Below are 19,739 nucleotides of genomic sequence, written 5' to 3'. Positions count from 1 at the left end.
TAAATTTGTTAAGAAGCGAAGAGTCGTTGAGGTACAATAGATTAAGAAAATGAGCCCCCTTTCTTGGTAAACTCATTTTAGCACAAATATAATATGGCACCCTAGTGCATATGGCACAATACTCGTGTCCCACACGCCTGAATGTAACGTTAACGAGCTGCAGTTGTGTCCATGACAAGTGTCGAATCATTCAACAAATATTTTAGTTTTTGTTATTCAGACAAGAAAAAAGATGTGGAGGTGTGTAAAATGAACACATTTTTACAAACTGTAGTATGTGCATAACAACTTGAATCAAAATTCTAATAAGAGTCAATCAAAAGTCTTTCATAAACCTATTTCCGCATCGTTCTGTAAGAATGTGTAGCAATACGATATGGCGAAGTTTCCATCTTTCTGAACTTTGATCCGGAAACAATAAAGAAGGCACGTATGATTGTTACAAGGAAGATTGCGATCATACGAGTAGCCATATACTCGACAACAGTTTCGCACGTTCCAGAATTTGGTCGAGCAATATAATTTTCTAAAAGATAAGCATGGCATTTCAATATGCGGTGTAGCTACAATAGCGGAACGTAATGTACATGTAAAGACTGAGCAAATATAAAACTGATCTATATTACTTACGATGTTTCATGAAGTTTTCTGAATTAGCGTGGTAGTTGTTTTATTGCTATTGTTCATTCCTCAATCATGAAGAAAACGGTTTACAACTCAAAGCAACAAGCAAAGTCCTAATAAGGCATCAAATCAAATATATCAAAATTTTATTCTAACTCGTGAAACATCCCACAAATTTATTAGCCCTAGAGAAGTTCAATTCTCTGTTTAAGATAGAGAAGGAGGTGGGACAGAATTTAAAATTATACAATGATTAAATAGTCGGTCAACCCTAGCTTGAAGGGCGGTTCTACTCCCGGTGTGTTCATAAGTAAAAGTGTTGTTCATGAAAGCATTATGGCACGGTCTTCCCAACACCACAAGAGCCCGGCAACTACCGCCACCAATTTTCTTCCCTTTGAAAATATAGTTGTACACGTCGAATGCATACTTTATGCTGAAATGTTTTTTTGCACTCAACCACGGCAGGTGAGTCATCCAAATGCGCAAACGTTGGAAGTGTGCAACTCGCCAAAAGAAAAATGTCCACAATTGGAAACATGTTTAGTCCGGCCATAATGGTGGAAAGAATGCGTAACTTTTTATTTTCTCTGAACATGATCCTTAAATGTTGTTAAACTTTGACACAAAGTGTTCTATACTTATAATGGATGAGGCAAAGGTGGGAGTCATTCGTAAGATGAAAAACACATTTTCCTTTAAAACTACTTTTGCAACATATTTGTTGGTGTGAGGTATCAAGTACAAGAGTTTCTAAATTTTGGATTTATTTGGTACGGTAAACACAACTTACAAGTTCCCATAAATTGTTTAAATGTCAACAATCACATAGCTATTTATTGTTTCACACAAATATTACTTATTTGCATATTAATTGATTGACTAGTTTATTACAAAGGAGTTACGAAAACTGTGAACTGAACTTGCGTGCTTGTCGTGTTGGTGACTATGATTGCTTGTAAAAGAGACGACAAGCAGGAAAAAGAATGCGACTTGCCTTATTGTTCTGCCGTATATGGACAAACTCACTTCTCGAGCATTATTATTCCTACTATATCAAAATGGAAATGTGACATATGAGATTAAATTTGTTAAGAAGCGAAGAATCGTTGAAGTAAAATAGATTAAGGAAATAAGCACCCCTTTCTTTGTAAACTCATTTTAGTACAAATATAATATTGCACCCAAGTGCATATGGCACAATACTCATGCCCCAAACGCCTGAATGTAACATTAACGAGCTAAAGTTGTGTCCATGGTAAGTGTCGAATCATTCAACAAATATTTGAGTTTTGGTTATTCCACTACTACATTTTACTATTTGTGCGACGAACCAAAGTTGGTCACACAAAGTGTATTTGTGTCGCATAAACTTCAGTGCGACAGAAACTTTGTCGCACAGAATTGTCGTGCAAAGATGGTGAAGAAAGACTTTGCACGACAAAAAACATCATTGGTCGCAAAAACATTAGGCAACGGTTTACCCTTTGTCGCACAAAATATTTAGGAATGAATGTTTTCGTCGTACAAAATACTAGGATATATACGTGGGACAACTATTATTCGTCTTTCTAAACTTTGCGCGACGACAATTTATTATTGAGCTACCAAACCTAGTTTGTCGCTTAAGTTTCGCGAGACGAAGTATTTCGTCGCGCAAAAATAAAAATATTTGTTTTAAAATTTAAATTGCAATTAAAAATAAATTGTGTAATAAAAATGTCACATCCCGGCCCGGGCCGGATCACTTCCCGGGCCCGCTCCACTACCGTAGCACGATATTGTCCGCTTAGGGCTTACCATTCCCTCACAGTTTTGTTTTTGGGAACTCACGAGCAACTTCCCAGTGGGTCACCCATCATGGGATTGCTCTAGCCCCCTTCTCGCTTAACTTCGGAGTTCCGATGGAACCCGAAGCCAGTGAGCTCCCAAAAGGCCTCGTGCTAGGTAGAGATGTGAATATACATTCAAAGATCACTCCCCTGGGCGATGTGGGATGTTACAATCCACCCCCCTTAGGGGCCCGACGTCCTCGTCGGCACACTTCCGGCCAGGGATTGGCTCTGATACCAATTTGTCACATCCCGGCCCGGGGCGGATCACTTCCCGGGCCCGCTCCACTACCGTAGCACGATATTGTCCGCTTTGGGCTTACCATTCCCTCACGGGTTTGTTTTGGGGAACTCACGAGCAACTTCCCAGTGGGTCACCCATCATGGGATTGCTCTAGCCCCCTTCTCGCTTAACTTCGGAGTTCCGATGGAACCCGAAGCCAGTGAGCTCCCAAAAGGCCTCGTGCTAGGTAGAGATGTGAATATACATTCAAGGATCACTCCCCTGGGCGATGTGGGATGTTACAAAAATAAATTGCATTTTTTTTTGGTAATAAAATTAAATTTCAATTAAAAAATGTAATGAAGAGAAAATTAATATAAATGTATGTACTATGTACAAGAAAAATGTTTTAAAAGTAAGGAAGTAAAAAACTAAGAAAATAATGCTGCGTAATCTACGTGGTCGTCTTGCAGAGGCGGCTGGAAGGTCTCGAGGTTGTCGATAAGCTCATACGTCAAAGGGGCAAAGATCGAAGGGGCAGAGGTGTGGCCATGCTCAGGTTGAAAGGGCTCAGAGGTCGACGAGGGACGAAGATCTGGGACATGAATGTCGGACTGACTAAGGGCCTCTATAATTTGTGATATTTGGCTCACATACGAGGCGAGCTCAGTCCTAAGGTCGACCACCTCTACTGTCAAAGCTGTCACCCGACTATTTGATTGCGATGATGAAGAGGCTTTAGGTTCCCGCTACTGAGCATTCCCCATCCCCATACAATATGTCCCCGGCCTCCGCCTGAGAGTCTGATCCAAGGTCTCCGTAAGGATCTAAAACCCCGCATCGTCTAGGGGATCCATAGACTCGAGCGGAGTCTTGGAAGGAAGCTAGGAGGCAGACTTCTGAAGAACAATTTGCCTCTTCTCCATCATCGTCGTCTGTGTAATATAACATCAAATATTAATTATAACATTCATATAATAACCATGAAACTTGAATGCGTAAGATAATAATTAAAATTGAAGAATACTTACATGAAGGGACTCGGCCAACTTATCCCTGGGTCTAACATAAACGTCGCTAAAGACATCGATCTCCGGGAATTGTGAACCCCCCCAAATAGAACAAGAGAAGAAAAATGTTAGTAAGAAAAAAAATTAATATTAATGACATATTAAAATTTGAATATGAAAAACTTTATTATTACCCGCCACCTCGTCTCCATCCTATATGAGAAGGGCCTCAAACCAGAATGGTGGAGAAGAGCCTTCTTGTCTCTATTGCTCTTGTTGGCTTTCACCTTTTTCTGTATTACAAAAAATAAACGTACTAGTTCAAATTTAAATGAAATATAAAAAAAAATCAATAAACATTAGTAAGAAACGTATAATAATTTTAACCTTAATATAAAAAAAAATACCACATAGCCGAGCTCCTGAAAATGACTGCAGAGCCACGCCCAATTATCCTCTCAACCCCCAAACTCCTTCGGGCAACCCTCCTCAAGAGCGACCTGCGGATCATCAAATGTCCCAAAATATTGATGCAGGTCGCTCTTCCACTACTTGTACCATTCAGAGAAGAGCCTGTTAACGTACGCCAAAATATCGTCGTTGATGTCCTCGAAATTGTAGTTCGTCTGCAATGTAATAAATTAATTACATACATTAAGTAATATAAATATATAAAATTTGATGGAAAAACAATTACAATTGTACACACACCTTGTTCCTCACCTCGTCTAGCATCACCTTCCAAGACTTCCATTGCATAGGGCAATAGGTCTGAACGTCGTGACCAATGTCGTGGGACAATGCGCTATGCTACTCCGCCGTTGGTGTAACCTGATGCCGCTCGTCGTATCAGATAATGATACGTTCGTTGGTCACCCGGGTGATCTTTGCCATCTTTAACTGGCGACAAGGTCCCCGAGTGTTTTTCTTGGCTGTAAAAAAATATAAAATTAACGTTAACCCTAAACTAATTACAAATCCTACTAAAATTTTGGCATAACCTCCCTATAATTAAAACATTTCCCAAAAACCTGAAAATAACATAAACAATATATGTATCTAATAGAATGATCACAACTATTCAATAATAGGTTTAGAACGATGACAACAATAAATAATATATATAATAACTGTTTAATCCTGAAATGACATAACTTAACAAACTAAACCTAAAATAATAAAACTAAGTTAACCAAATTCTTATCATATTTCATATTTGGTATTCCTTATAAGGTTTGTACTTTTGCCAACATTGTATGCACTATTACAAAATGTAAATACAATCCAACTCCATGATTTATGATTTATCCATTTATTTAAAGAATAAATTGCTTGCAAGGACCTAAGTTTGCTGATTTTGCTTCCTAAAACATGAGGAGAAAGTAAAAAACATGCCCTTGTCCCACACATACTCTGTGCTTGTTTTATTTCTCCCAGATATCTTGGAACTTTTATAGTGCGTAAGAATTTTGAATCCATTTTTGGATACCATTTTAGCCTTTAACTTATTTTAGCCTTTATCTCAACCACAATTGGCATTTTAGGCATCTAAAAAGCTAGAATGACTGCTAACAATGGGCATTATATATAATAACAAAGAAATTAATGTACCTTTGAAAAGACTCTAATTTGAACTATTTCTGCTCAAAATAAACGGAAACAAAAAAAAAAATAAGCGTACAAGAGAAACTCAAAATTTTCCATAACAAATTTCTCTACAAGAAGCTAAGAGAAAGGGGGGGGGGGGGGGGGGGGGAAAGTCCCACATTCCAACAAACACCAGAAAACAAGTTATACACAGCACCAACATCATCAAATTTCAATCTAGAAACTGACCAACAAGTTCAATCAAATAAAAAATTAGAACTTTACTTTGTGATGCCATGTAAATGGGATTGGTAACTAAGTAAACAACAATTACTTTCAGTTCAAGGAAGCATATGCATTTCATTAAAGGAGAAAAAATAATTATCAACGTGTGGGGCATTATTAAACTTTACCTTGTTGTGACCCCGAGGCATCAGTAGTGGATGCCAATGGTGTGTCGAGCGTGCGGGGGCTGCAGTGTCCACACCTGGTGCTAACAGGTAGCGCCACTGATGAGGCTGATGACATCGACGCCTGGGAGACCCCGGGACTAACCAGCAAGTGGTCCATTTATGCAGCAGCAGTTGCAACTGACGGATGAGCCAAGGGAGGCGAACGGGGTACAATCGTCACCGCCTTACGACTTCTAATAAGGTTTGACATCTGCATAATTAGAAAGAAAAAAAAAATTTAGTAAGCATACATAATTCCCATCACATGCCAAATTATGTGGCATATCAGTCACACCAACCCCATGCATAACTAAATCAAGCATTTGAAACATATATATATCGTTAAACATAAAACAGACAATTAAACCATAAAAGCATGTAGACCAATATACCTTTCATTAAAGGAGAAACAAAAAACCAATCCACTTACCTATATGCATTTCCCCATTCAATTAAACAACAAGAAAACAATAATATATACGTACTTAGAGCCAATTGACTCAGGCAACAGCTTCCTTATATAGGACTCGAAACATAAACACAAGCATATCCTTCAACATGCCCAATCCACTTTTCTATAGATGATGCAGTTCAGTCCTCATTACTTTAGTACTTTAGCTCCTTTAATATTCTCTATTACTTTTGTTCTCCGTAGTTTAATGTTTTCTATATTCTCCAATGGTAATCTCTTGTGAAAAAAAAGTGAATATCAGCACTTATAAAGTGTAGGTATATTAGTGCGAGGGATTTAGTAATACATTTGTCCAGCTACTATTTTATTCCCTTTTCCCCTGTTAAAAGAAAGTTATTTCACTTGAGTCTTAGAATTCATAAGATAAAGAATTCCGTGAATTAGTAACTTGTGATTGTGGTTCAGTTTCTGAGAAATAGTTGTCCTAGAATTCATAATCTTGAAACTTCAGAATTGTTAAAGTTAGCTTTTGCTTCTTAACAATTGTAGTCAATGCCACTTCTTACTATCTTTTCAGTGAGCTTCATCAACTATAAACAATGCACAGCAAAAATACTGTAGTCCATTTCCCAACCCACAAACCAAAAACCACCCAAAAGCATATTACAACCCTAAAGCATATTAGAACCCTAGTTCTAGAACCCTAATTCAAAGCAATCATCAAATCAAAGCAATTATTGCAATCTGCATTCCATGCAATATAAGAAACCAACAGAGATTTACAAAAATATACAAAAGAACTGCCATGGCATACATACATTCAATTATACACAAAGGTTTAGTCATATACAAATATACATACATACATACATACATATATATATATATATAGAGAGAGAGAGAGAGAGTTAAAGGTGCTGACCTTTGGAGAGGGGTGACACCCGAATTGAGGATTTTGAATTAAGGGTTTCCTGAACTTAGGGTTTCCTGAGGTAGAAGCACCGAGCATCAAAAAAACAGAACCCTAATTGTAGAACCCTAATTCTATGTTATTGTTTGGAATTTTGAACTGAGGGTTCCCAGAAGTTAGGGTTTTATGACTCGAATTGAGGATTTTTCAATTTTTTTTCTATATTGGAGTTTTAAACTTCACTTTGTGTTTGCATGTGCGTTATAGATGTGAATTTTAAAACCCATTCTTCCTGGTCAGATTAGAACCCTAGTTCTAGAACCCTAATTCAAAGCAATTATTCAAAACATTAGAACTCTAATTGTCGAACCCTAATTCCTAATTTGACTAGAGTTAAGTAAATTGAAATTTACCTCAGAGGGAGAGCGTTGTCGGATGAGGAAGAGATCGGGTTGTCGGAGGAGGAATAAAGGGGGTTGTCGGTAGAGGAAGAGAGAGGGGGTGCTGAAAGAGGAAGAGAAGACCTGCCGGAGGAAGAAGAGACAGTGCGAGGGAGAATTGAGGGAGATGGCCGTCGGAGCGAGAGTTTAAAGAGTGGAGAGGTGAGGGGAAAGTGGGAAAGTGGGAAAGTGTTTGGGATTTCAGTTTAATCTCGAGGTTATTACGCGACGAACAAAGATATTCGTCGCGCAATAAATTCAAATTTTCACAAAATTATTTTCGTGCGCGCCCAATTTTCAGCTCATTGTACGGCGAAGAGTAATTAATTGTCACGCAAATGCCATTCGCACGATGAATAATATTTTGTTCGTCGCACAATGAGCTGAAAATTTAATTTACCCAGGTAAATTTTTTAAAATTTATATTTATTGAAATAAAACCAATTTATTTATGACATAAGATAATTAAATTACAAAAAAAATCATTTACTATGTTTTACATGGCAAGTCGCAAATAAATTGCATTATTCATCATCTGAACTATAATAACTTTCGCTATCGTCGTTATCATCACTTTCGGTCTCCCAATCCTCCTTCTCCATAACTATGTCACCGCTGTCATTTGGGCCCACTGCAACATCGTATCGTGGAAGATCACCGAGGTCAATTGTAATTGACTGAATCAGTATTTTGATTAAAGACATTCCTTGTATCTGAAATGGTTCTTGGATAAGATTTGTATCTCGAAGTGTATCCGCATCATTTTCCATTGAAGATTCTAAACGTTGGTCAGCAACGTTGTCGACGTTGTAGTCAGTTGGGTCTTGTAAGGGTCATCATCATACCAATTCTGTTAATGTTCACATATAGTAAGCCATGGTCAATTTTAACACTTCCCTGCCTCTTTAGGTTTGTATCAAACCATCGACACTTAAACATGATCACTTAGTATCGGTCTTTGTAAAGCAATTGCATGACAATTGTTAGTTTACCATAGAAATCAATGTTCGTACTTTCACCTCCACCTGGGACATGGACACTGCTGTTTTGCGTACATAACTTGTCATCTCATGCAGTCTCCAAAAACTTGATGTCGTTAACATGGCAACCCAAGAACAATTCATCACGAATCGGGCCAAACGCCAAGTTATGTAACTCTTCACTGTAAGCGGGGGAATTCAATGCCTTCAATTTATTCACCTAATATTATAAAAAAACATACACATGTTAGTTTGAGAAAATTAAATACTACAATATATATGTCAAATACAAAACACTTATAACTTACATATTCGAAAAACCACTGTGGAAACAATTCTCGGTGTTTCTTGGCATACAAATGTGATGGATGTTCTTGCTTCATCATCTTTTCATGCTCATCTAAGTATGCCATTATCTCATCACAATTGTTCAGTATGAACCAATGCGCTACCTCTATGTCATTTCCAGAAAACGACTCTCCTCATACAGGATCTCCAAAGGGTCGTGCGCTTTGGCCAAAAATAGAAAGTTTCTCCTTTCTCACACCCCCGTCATTATTGCTCTGAGGACGATTGAATGTCATCTCGACATCTTTTAAATACATTCCACATAAGTCAGCAACTCATATTGAACCCAAGCCTCTATAATTGATCATTCGGGCTTTGCCCTGTTGCGTACACTTTTTTTCAGCTCCCCGAGAAGCCTACCAAAATAAAATGATACGATACAAATTAGTAAGCATGGGCTAATGATGCATAAACAAATGATGAGGATTATATACCTTTCTATTGGATACATCCTGCGATAGTTGACAGGACCAGCAAGCAATGCCTTTTCGGGCAAGTGAACCATCACATGGATCATACTTATGAAGAAAGCTGGAGGGAATATCATCTCAAACTTGCATAGGACTTGGACAATGTCATGGCTCAACTAATTAATGTCTATCTTTCGCAACGTTCTTGCCAACAGTTGGGAAAAAAATCTGGACAACAACAAGATTGGCTTCACTACATCTTCCGACAATAGGTATCGAATACCCACAAGAAGTAGGCGTTGCATAAACACATGGTATTCATGGCTCTTTAGTCCAGAAAATTTACCTCTGTCAACATTCACGCAAAGCGCAATATTAGAAGCATACCCATCGGGAAACTTTACCGACGATACAAACTTTAAAAACTCTTTTTTGTCATTCGGTTTCATGGAAAAAAAACACAAGATCCCTTCTGGCTTTATCATTGTCCCTATTCATCCATAAACCCCTCCGTATGCCCATTCTTTCCAAATCAAGATGAGCTTTGATTGTGTCCTTTGTCTTGCCCTTGATATCTAGAATGGTGCCCACCAATGTGTCGAAGACATTTTTCTCAACATGCATAACGTCAAGGTTGTGTCTCAATTTTAGTTTTGACCAATACGGAAGCTCAAAAAACAAAAAAAACATAGGCTTGTGCATCTAGTTCATATGTGTAGAAGGTCTAGTCCAACTCACAGTTTTCCCGAACGAAGCAAAATCCAAACGATTAAGCTGTTCCAAAATCTGATCACCAAACCATTTTCTAGGTTTGAGGTGAGGCTCTATGTTTTCGTCGAACTCTTTATCCTTTTCCTACCACTCGTGATCCCATGGCAACCATCTCCGATGACCAAGGTAACAAACTTTTCCGGCGTGCCAACCAAATGTTACATCATCCTTGTGATGTGATATAAAATAGCACACAAACTTAAACCCTTTTTATGTAGTTGTAGTATGAATAAGTAGGGATTGTTATAGGCCGGGGGTTAGAAGGGATGCTAATCTACTCAATTTTAAACTCAAAAACAGAAAACTAGACTCAAATAACTCAAAACAAACTAGAATGACTCAAAACAACACAAAACAAGCAAATTGACTCAAAACAGAAACTAAGGGTGATTTTGGACGAATTCTGACTTAACTTTGACTCAAAACACTAAAAGAAACAAACAGGTTCTAACTCGAAATATTAAAAGGGGAGTTGGTTTTGACGAATATAAAACTTAAACAAAAAAGTTACAGAAACTAAGTAAAGGGTACGAATTTATGGGTGAATTGATGGGTCATAGGCTAGCTAGAGGGTCCTTCTCCACACATGACACATATGCATACAAATCGATTTCCAATTATTATTCCAATAAACCATGAATGACAATGCCCCAAATTAATTGTGAACTGCACAAATTAACTCTCAGATTTTCCTAATTTCATTGAATTGGACTCAATGACGCAATCAAATTATTCTTATCAAGTTCCTTATATGAATAGCATGATAGAGATACATATCAAAGATCATTAAGTTCTATGAAAATCATAAGCATTGACAAGGCATTCGTAACTATGAAAAGCATGATACTCCTACCATGGATTTACTTAACACAATCATGACTAGTGACTTCCACTACTTATAAATATAAGTTCATAACGATTAGGTGAAATTCCCTTATATTTTAGCATCAAATTCATGCATGCAAACTAAGTATGCATCCTTAATCAACATACAAGAACAAGTTATCAATCAAACAGATAAGTAAATCACATTCATGTTTTACGAAACAATAACTAGATGAAATCAATTCATATCACATATATGTTCATGGCTTTGAATTCTCCTCTAGCCAAAACGAGTTTAGCTCCTCATGTTCGAAATTAAACAAAGATAACTTAAATTAAACATTGAAAACAAAAGATAGAATACACCTAAGAATGTTCCAACAATCCAATCTTGAATGGCAGGGCACGGCTCCAAGGGTCTCCTCTCCTTTTTCCTTGTAAGGCTGCGGCACAAAGAGATTTTTGTGTATAATGGATGTGTGGTGCGAATTGTCGTGAGATATGGATGATTGGCTCTTTTTCTGCGGCAGAATACATATATTTAAAGGGAGAAACCCTAATTAATTTTGGAGAAGGATTTGCAATCCAAATCCACAAGGAAAAAGGCTAATTAAAATCAGAATCCAAAAGGGAAAGGGAAAGGGAAAGGGAGTGCACAGCAAGGCATGGGTATTCTAGAAGGGATAGGTGCGGCACCCTTGTAGAATTAGGATTAAGCCTTCTAGAATCATATATTTAGGTGTCCTAATATAATTAGGGATCCCCCTAACAGCTGGAACTTAAGTAGTGTAGGATTAGGATTGGCTAAGACAAAATAAGGTATTTTGGCTCATGTTTCCTTCTTTCTTTCTTGAGCTCCAAATCTTCTTTGTCTTGAATTAATTCTTCCATCTCTTTAGCATATTCTTAGCCCTTCTTGAACTTCAAATTCGTTCATCCACCTTGCTCCATGCATGTGCTATCCATTCCAAGCCCAAAACTGCTCTAAAATGCTCCAAATTGCCTTTTCTTGCCACTTTAGCCAATTAAACCTACAAACACACGAAAATATCTTAAATCACTATAATAAACATAAACTAAGTAAATAATTGCAAGGAAATAGGCTAACAAAGTCGCATAAATATGCTCCTATCACCTTGCATACAGGGCATGCCATATAACCCTTAGTGCTCCACCCAGAAACCATTGCATATGCAGGGAAATCATTCACAGTCCACATAACTGCAGCCCACAAAGTGAACATCTTCCCAGTAGACTTATCGTACATGTGCACACCGTTTGTCCATAAATACTTTAGCTCATCAACCAACAGCCTTAAGTAAACATCGATCGATCTACCAGGATCCTCAGTTATCAAAAGATTCATCATCATGTATTCTTTTTTCATGCATTTCCAAGGTAGCAAATTATATAGGAATACGAAAATCGGCCCAAGTGTTGTGGTGTTGGTTTAGAACCCCGAACGGATTGAATCAGTTAGTGGTAAGTCCTGATCTAACATTCCGAGGATCAGCAACAAACTCGAGGAATGTTCGATCGAACTCTTTCCATGCCTGCCCATCTGCAGGATGCCTCATCACACATCGTCTACCCGTTTTTCCTTATGTCATCTCATGTCTGTGGCAGTATGCGTCGACATATACAATTGCTGCAACCTAGGTTTCAGGGGCAGATAACGCATGACTTTTTGTGGGATCTTAGTTGTTCTATTCTGAGATGTCATTTTGAACCTCGACTTATTACATACAGGGCATTTATCCAAAGCTTTATTCTCTTTGTAGAATAAAATACAATTGTTTTTGCAAGTGTGAATTTTTTCATAACCCAATCCAAGACCATTCAACACCTTTTGCGTATGTATATGGTCTTTGGCAAACAATTGTCTTTCAGAAGCATTCTCTTGAAAACCCCAAAAAAGTAATTGAAACACTAGTTTGACATACGATACTTTATTTTTCCGTGCATTAGTTCCACAATGGCCGTGAGAACGGAAAAGCTCTCGCATCCTAGGTATAACTCTTGGTTGGCATTTTTTAATAGTTTTTCATATTGTTGGAACTTTGCACTGTCCATTGGTGTAGGCACGTCATCTTCCCCTTCCTGATTGGTGTTTGTCAATGCAAATGGAAAAGCATCATTTATAATATCCATGACTTGTTCATTAAGATCCACAAAAGGTTCAACATTGTCCACTCTTGTGGCGTTTGAAGACGAAGCATTGTATAATTGTTCCCCATGATGGTTCCAAGTATTATATGTCTCAATCATTCCATTCCTTACTAAATGAAATTGAACATTTTTAATTGTCTCCCTTAACGTGTTGTTACACCTCCTACAAGGACACCGGATTCTAGTTGCACCCAGGTTGTGTGTACGTACAAAGTCAATAAAATCCTCGATTCCATCCAAGTATTCGTCCGCGCATCTATTCCAGTTCTGTATACACGTCTTGTCCATAATTCCTGGAACCACAATAACAATACAACAATCACAATAACTTCATACAAAATGATAATGTCACCTTATGCCTCCGGTAAGGGCCCTATCCCATCCATGAATGCATAGTCATGTCACGTAATTTACGGCTACATTAGATTAGATTTCAACGTGGATGAATTTCGGCAGCATCTCGATATAGTTCTTTAGGTGTACGATACGAAGAATGTACAGAGATGACACTGAAATCTCCACAACCGAAACTTAATCCTTTAATCATAAACTACGCGTCATAACTATGCATTGCCAAACTATCCAAATAATGGGACAATTCAAGAATTAATTGGACCACAGTTATGCTTTCGCATCCATGCGCAAAATCCAACTAATCATCGAATGGGAAACTAAGTTTTACTAAAAATAAAAAACAAGTACAAATTTAATTTCAATTAACTCCGTACATCACAACACATATTTGTACGTCACGTACAAATTTAACAACATAATATAAATATAATTTCACAACACAATATAAACATAACAAACTAAGTTCAACATAATTTAATTAATTTTATATTTTTTTAAAATAAAACGAAGAAAATACCTTCTCAATCGTTCTCTACCAATCGCTAATCACACACAATATCCCTATAGACAACGAAATTAATGGCGTTAGTATGAATTTACATTAATACTTTTACCCTAGCGACAAAAAAAGCTTACCAGACACACCGAGATAGCTCAGTCAACCTAGAGAAGAAGATGGAGGGAGTATTAGATGATGAAATTGAGATAAAATGGAAATGACGAATGCCGAATTGAGCAAAATTGAAGGAATGAGTGCAGAGGCACAATCTGCTATTTTTTTTGCAGTTTGCCTCTACACATGGCTGAATCCAAATTAAAAAGTGAACTTTTGGATGAAAGATTTTGCATGACGAAAGTTTACCATTTGCGTGACAAAAAAGAAACATTCGTCGCACAAGTTTACCATTTTTTTATTTTATTTCCTTTACTTTACAATTTAATCTTTTGAACACATTGCGTGACAAAAGAATGTATCGTCGCACAATGCATATTTTTTAATTTTTTTTATGTTTTTCTTTTTTATTTGTATATATTGTAAATTTTTATTTTATTATAAATCAAAAACTCAAACCTAATTAAACATTAAATTAATTAACAAAACTTATTTACTATCCCACATAAAAATTATAATTAATGTAAATATTAATACTCATCTACATAACATATATTTATTCATTAAAATATAAAGTCTACAGAATCTTATTTTTTTTTAAAAAAAAAAAAGGAAAAAAAAACAACCCTCATTAACTTCAATCCTTCATCGCCCTCAACACCTCAACACATCAAACTTCCACTACCTGAAACTCTGCTTGAAAGGCCCATCCACATAAATCCATTGCTTCTCATTGGTTTCATCAACATCCCAATGAACCTACATTAATGCCAATAACAATAAATTAGTAATTTAAAAAATATTACATTTTAACAAAAATAATTGTTCATTATTTACCACAAACATACCAATAACTCTCCCAGCATGGACTTCTTCAACTCCTCAGGGACCTTTTTACAAGACTCAAACTCGACAAAACAATCCCTCCGCACCAAATTCCCAATGTCATACTTAAATTCGGTGTATGCCTCAGCCATATTTTAGCCTTCAAAGTATGGCACTTCCTTTTGTCGATACCTCTCTAACTACATTACAAGTTTCTTTTTGCTAGAACCTTCTCCAAAATTGGCCATTCTTTTTTAAACAAAATTTTTTTTGAAAACTAGGGCTCTGAAACTGTGTTTATATAGCACTAGGACACCTTTGCGCGACAAATCCTTTCATAGCGCAAATCTCAAATTTCGTCGCGCAAAATGTGTCATAAATGTGCAATAAATGGGAAGGTTTGAACGCAATCTAACCATGCTTTGCGCAACAAACAAATGATTTTGTCGCGCAAAGCTCAATATATTACGCGACGAAAATAATTGTAATTATAAAGTTTACGTAAACATAGATATCTATGTTTACGTAAATTTTATAATTACAAACAAATATTCATAAAATATTTAATACCTTAAATATTTACTGTATAAATAAATACCTGAAATATTATTCTATAAATAATTAATACTTCAACTATTTATTCTATAAATAATTAATGCCTTAATCCATAGAATTATTTTCAGCATAAGTATGAAAATCATTGAAGATTGAAAACACATACAAACCGAGGATACGGTGCTTACATTAGGTTTCAATAAAAAAAATCGAAAAGGAATTGAAACCTAATTAAGTCCAAATAATAACTTATATAAAAAAATAAAAAATAAACCTTAAATTTAAATATTGTCATACAAAACATAAGTTTAAAACTACTATTTGGATGGTCCTGTTCCATTCGGCAAAACTTCATAATGCCACCGATTGTAACCTCCCTCCAATGCACCATCCATCAACTTCATCAACTGTTCATTCGTATCATCATCAAGAGTATACTTAAACTGTTACACATATATGCAAGTAATTAATTCCAACATATAACTAAAAATATCACAAACTTAATTATTGATCCATCAACAATATACTTACTAATAGTTCATCCATCACAACTTTCTTCACATTCACACTCTCATCCTTGTTTTTATCCGCCATCCCAACACGAAAGAAGAACAGAATTGTGAAGAAAAAGGACACCAGAAACACATATTTATAGGAAAGTCTGGACCTTTGCGCGACGAAGGATTTGTCGTGCAAACATCTGTATTAAATGCCATATTAATTCCTTTGATTCACCTGCAGTAAATGGTCAAAACTGATAGGAACTTGCGCGACGAACGATTTGTCGTGCAAAGGCCCATTTTTTGCGGCAAAAAAAATTACCCCGCGTTTTCTTGCTGACTTTATGCAACAATGATGGTTAGTCGTCATGCTAAGTATTCTTGCGCGATTAAAATATTCGTCGCGCAATTTTTTTTTTGTCACACACGAAAATTTTTTTCATCACGCAAAATATCGTCGCACAAGCTGTTTTTTCTACTAGTGTTTAGACAAAAAAAAAAGATGCGGAGGTGTGCAAATGAACACACTTTTACAAACTGTACTATATATATAAATACGAGCAATCTCAGAATGGTGAAAAGGACAGGGAAGGAGAGCCATAGCTGGTCCTTGTGGAAAGTGATTGGAGGAGATAAATGGGATGGTAGAGGATATATAGTTTTGGTTATGAAACTGCATGCACGTTCAAATTATTATATGCTCAAGATTTGTGCTAATTAAGTAAGAAGGAACCTTGTGTAGACCTGGAAATTTCGTTGCATACAAATGGTGCATCACAAAGCTCCACGTGGCATATGACACACAAATAGACAAGTCATCAATAACATGTGGCACAAATCAAGTAAAGGAAGTGTAAAACATTCCTAAAATTTTGGCAAAAGGGAGAAATCTCCCTTAAAATCGGTAAGGGGCTCAAAATCTCTCAAAATCGAAAAGAAAGCCAAAGCATCTTCATAAAATAAGGAAGAATTGAAGATTGCTCACAAATAGGTAACAAGGCCTATAAATTTCGGCCAATATGAGGAAGGTGACTGAAATTAAGACACAAAATATGCCTAAATTCTCCCATGGACGAATCAAGACACAAATCAAGGCCAAATCCATCCAAAAGCATGGCTTTGAAAGTTTATAAATACAAGGATCCAAGACACACATTCAAGGTCGGAAATTCTACATTTAGAAGAACCTCTGCACAAATCTTTGAAGACTAATACGCTGCCAAAGCTCTCTTCAAAGAACTTACGACCAAAGCCGAAGCACTCCCTTGAAGAATCAACAAGCACTCATGCCGATTCTTTCAAGACTTCGTTGCAAGCTCAAAACTTGTAACGACGTTTGTTTCAAGATCAAGACACCAGGACCCTTAAATCAACAAAATCCTACATCAACTCTACCTTTGCCACAGCTTTGAGGTGAAGACCATCCACGCATTGTTTCAAGCTCAAAACTTGAAGCAATCGTTCAATCGTTCGTCCAAAATCAAGTCATCGCGACCCTTGGATCAACAACCTAAGCATCTACATCAAATTTGAAGACTGAATCAGAGGAAAATTGTAAACAGAGATTGTAACCTACAAATTCAATCAATACAAAATTACTTTGTACATGTGTTCTCATTTCATTCATTACAGAATTTTCGTATTTACACCTTGTGCAATCTTTTACTCTAATTAGTGGCCAAACCCTACTAAACCTTTGAAGTTATAACTCCTTAATGTGGTGTTTCTAGTGTATTTGACTAGTATTTTTTTCTGTCATTGCATAATCATCAAAGTATGATGTATCGATATACTAATAGGGAATGACGAACGAGAATTGAATGGCAGACTTTCCAAAGACAGGCCGTGGTTTGGCAGACACAATGGTCCAGGCTTGAATGTTACTAAAATCTTTTGCCGCCAAAGTATTTTGACTTTGTTAATATTGTATTTTTACCAGAAGATTGTTTGGTGCGGCTGTATGAAATTTAATATGCTACTAAATTACCATTTTTGGCTACATGCAATTCCAACGTCAAAACCGTTTTGAAGGAAGTTGAGGTTTCACTCCAAAACCAAATTAGCGATAAAAGGAAGTACATACCCAACATGCATGTATTTGTTTAGATTAGTTTAAACAATGCTGCCACAAATAGGGGTGGGTGCTGTTATGTTTGATTTGCTTTGACACCAAAATATAATCGAACCAACAAGCTTTCAACGGGGTTCAGTTTGTCCAATACCAGTATTGAAATCGAATCGAACTAAATTAAACCATTGTTGGTTGGTTTGGTTTGGTTTAATTCGATTTGGTTTGGCTCGATCAGTTAAAGCCTAGTCCAACACATAAATAAAAATGTCTTAACATTTCAAGAGTTTTAGGGCCTGTTTGGTATCCTAATTGAAAATTTTTATCATTTCTTGAAAATAATTTTCTTTAAAACTCAAAAACTTGATTTGTTTGCGATTTAAAATTTTTAAATCGTATGACTTAAACTGGACAAAGAGATCTAAAAAGAGGGGATCGCAGGAGAGGGAGAAAAAGGAGAGAAGAGGAAAGAAAGTAAGAGATGACTGAAAGAAAGAGAAAGGAGGGAGATGATCGGACGAGATAGAGAGGAAAAGGAGTGTGAGAAAGAACCGAGAGAATGAAGATAGCGGATTGGAGGGGAGACGAAAAAGTTAGGAAAAAAAAAGATGAAAGAGAAAGAAAGAGAGAGAGAGAGAGAGAGAGAGAGAGAGAGAGAGAGAGAGAGAGAGAGAGAGAGATTTGAAGTGAGTGGGGAGGGATCAGGATCCTCTCCTGAGCAAATGGTGAGAATCCTCCTGATCAGGCCCATCGGGCCGTTCAAATTTTATCCAACAACTACAAACAGGGGGTCCCTCTAAAAGTTATAATAATTGTAGTCGTTGGATAAAATTTGAACGGCCCGATGGGCCTGGTCAGGAGGATCCTCACCATTTGCTTAGGAGAGGATCCTAATCCAATGGGGAGGAGAGAATATGCTATATTTTTTAGTTTCAGTTTTTTAAAATAGTTCTAGCAAATAAGTTTTTAAGGCCTAAAACTTGAAAATTATTTTTGAGTATAAAAAGTTAGATTCAAGTTGAGTACCAAACATGCCATTAATATTCTACAGAGTACGTACCTTTCACGTTCCAATACATTTCAAGAGTTATAACTTATGGCCTACTCGTTCATTATTTGTATCGTCCATTTATCAACTGACAAATCAAGGTTCTCTTCTGATTCCATCACTGAATTATTATTATTATTTTCAGATTCAACTTTATCTCAAACGTTCATATCATTCCATCATCCCAATTCAATGATGAATTGTTGAAACTTCATGTGTTCACTGGTAGAATGTCACGACTTTAGTTTTGGCAAGTATCGTTTTTGGTCTGCTACTACAACATTTGTTCTTCCTTCTCCAAACAACCCAACTATATCAAGAATCTCTCTTTGCTTCAGACCAATGATTTGTCAACCTCACAACTTCCGCTGCATTCTTTCGGAAGCAACAAATGAATGGGAGGGTGTAATGGCAAAGTTTCGATTCCTCAAGGCCTGTTTCCTCGACCACGACGCCTTTTGTAGACAAGACTTGTCTCACCTCTGCTTGTGCCTTGGTCATCACTCTTGGTGTTTTCAGCATTTCTGACATCTCCCATTTCACAGTTGAAGATGAAGTTTCAATCCCTGCAGTGAAAATATCCTGAAATATTAGAATACGAGATTCAGTAGGATTATCATGTTGCAAACAAAAATTACACGAATAACTCGATAATTTGCATACAAAATTAAGCATGCTGACCCGGAGAACCGTTTTGATATTGTCGTTTGTTATAGGAACATCAAGCTCGTTAGAAGATCGTCCGTTTTGTCCTTGCCTGTAGTCTCGGCTGCCTCTTTTCTG

The sequence above is a fragment of the Pyrus communis genome, chromosome 14 (genome assembly GCF_963583255.1).
Source record: "Pyrus communis chromosome 14, drPyrComm1.1, whole genome shotgun sequence".
Lineage (NCBI taxonomy): Eukaryota > Viridiplantae > Streptophyta > Magnoliopsida > Rosales > Rosaceae > Pyrus > Pyrus communis.
Note: the sequence above shows the minus strand (reverse complement) of the source record.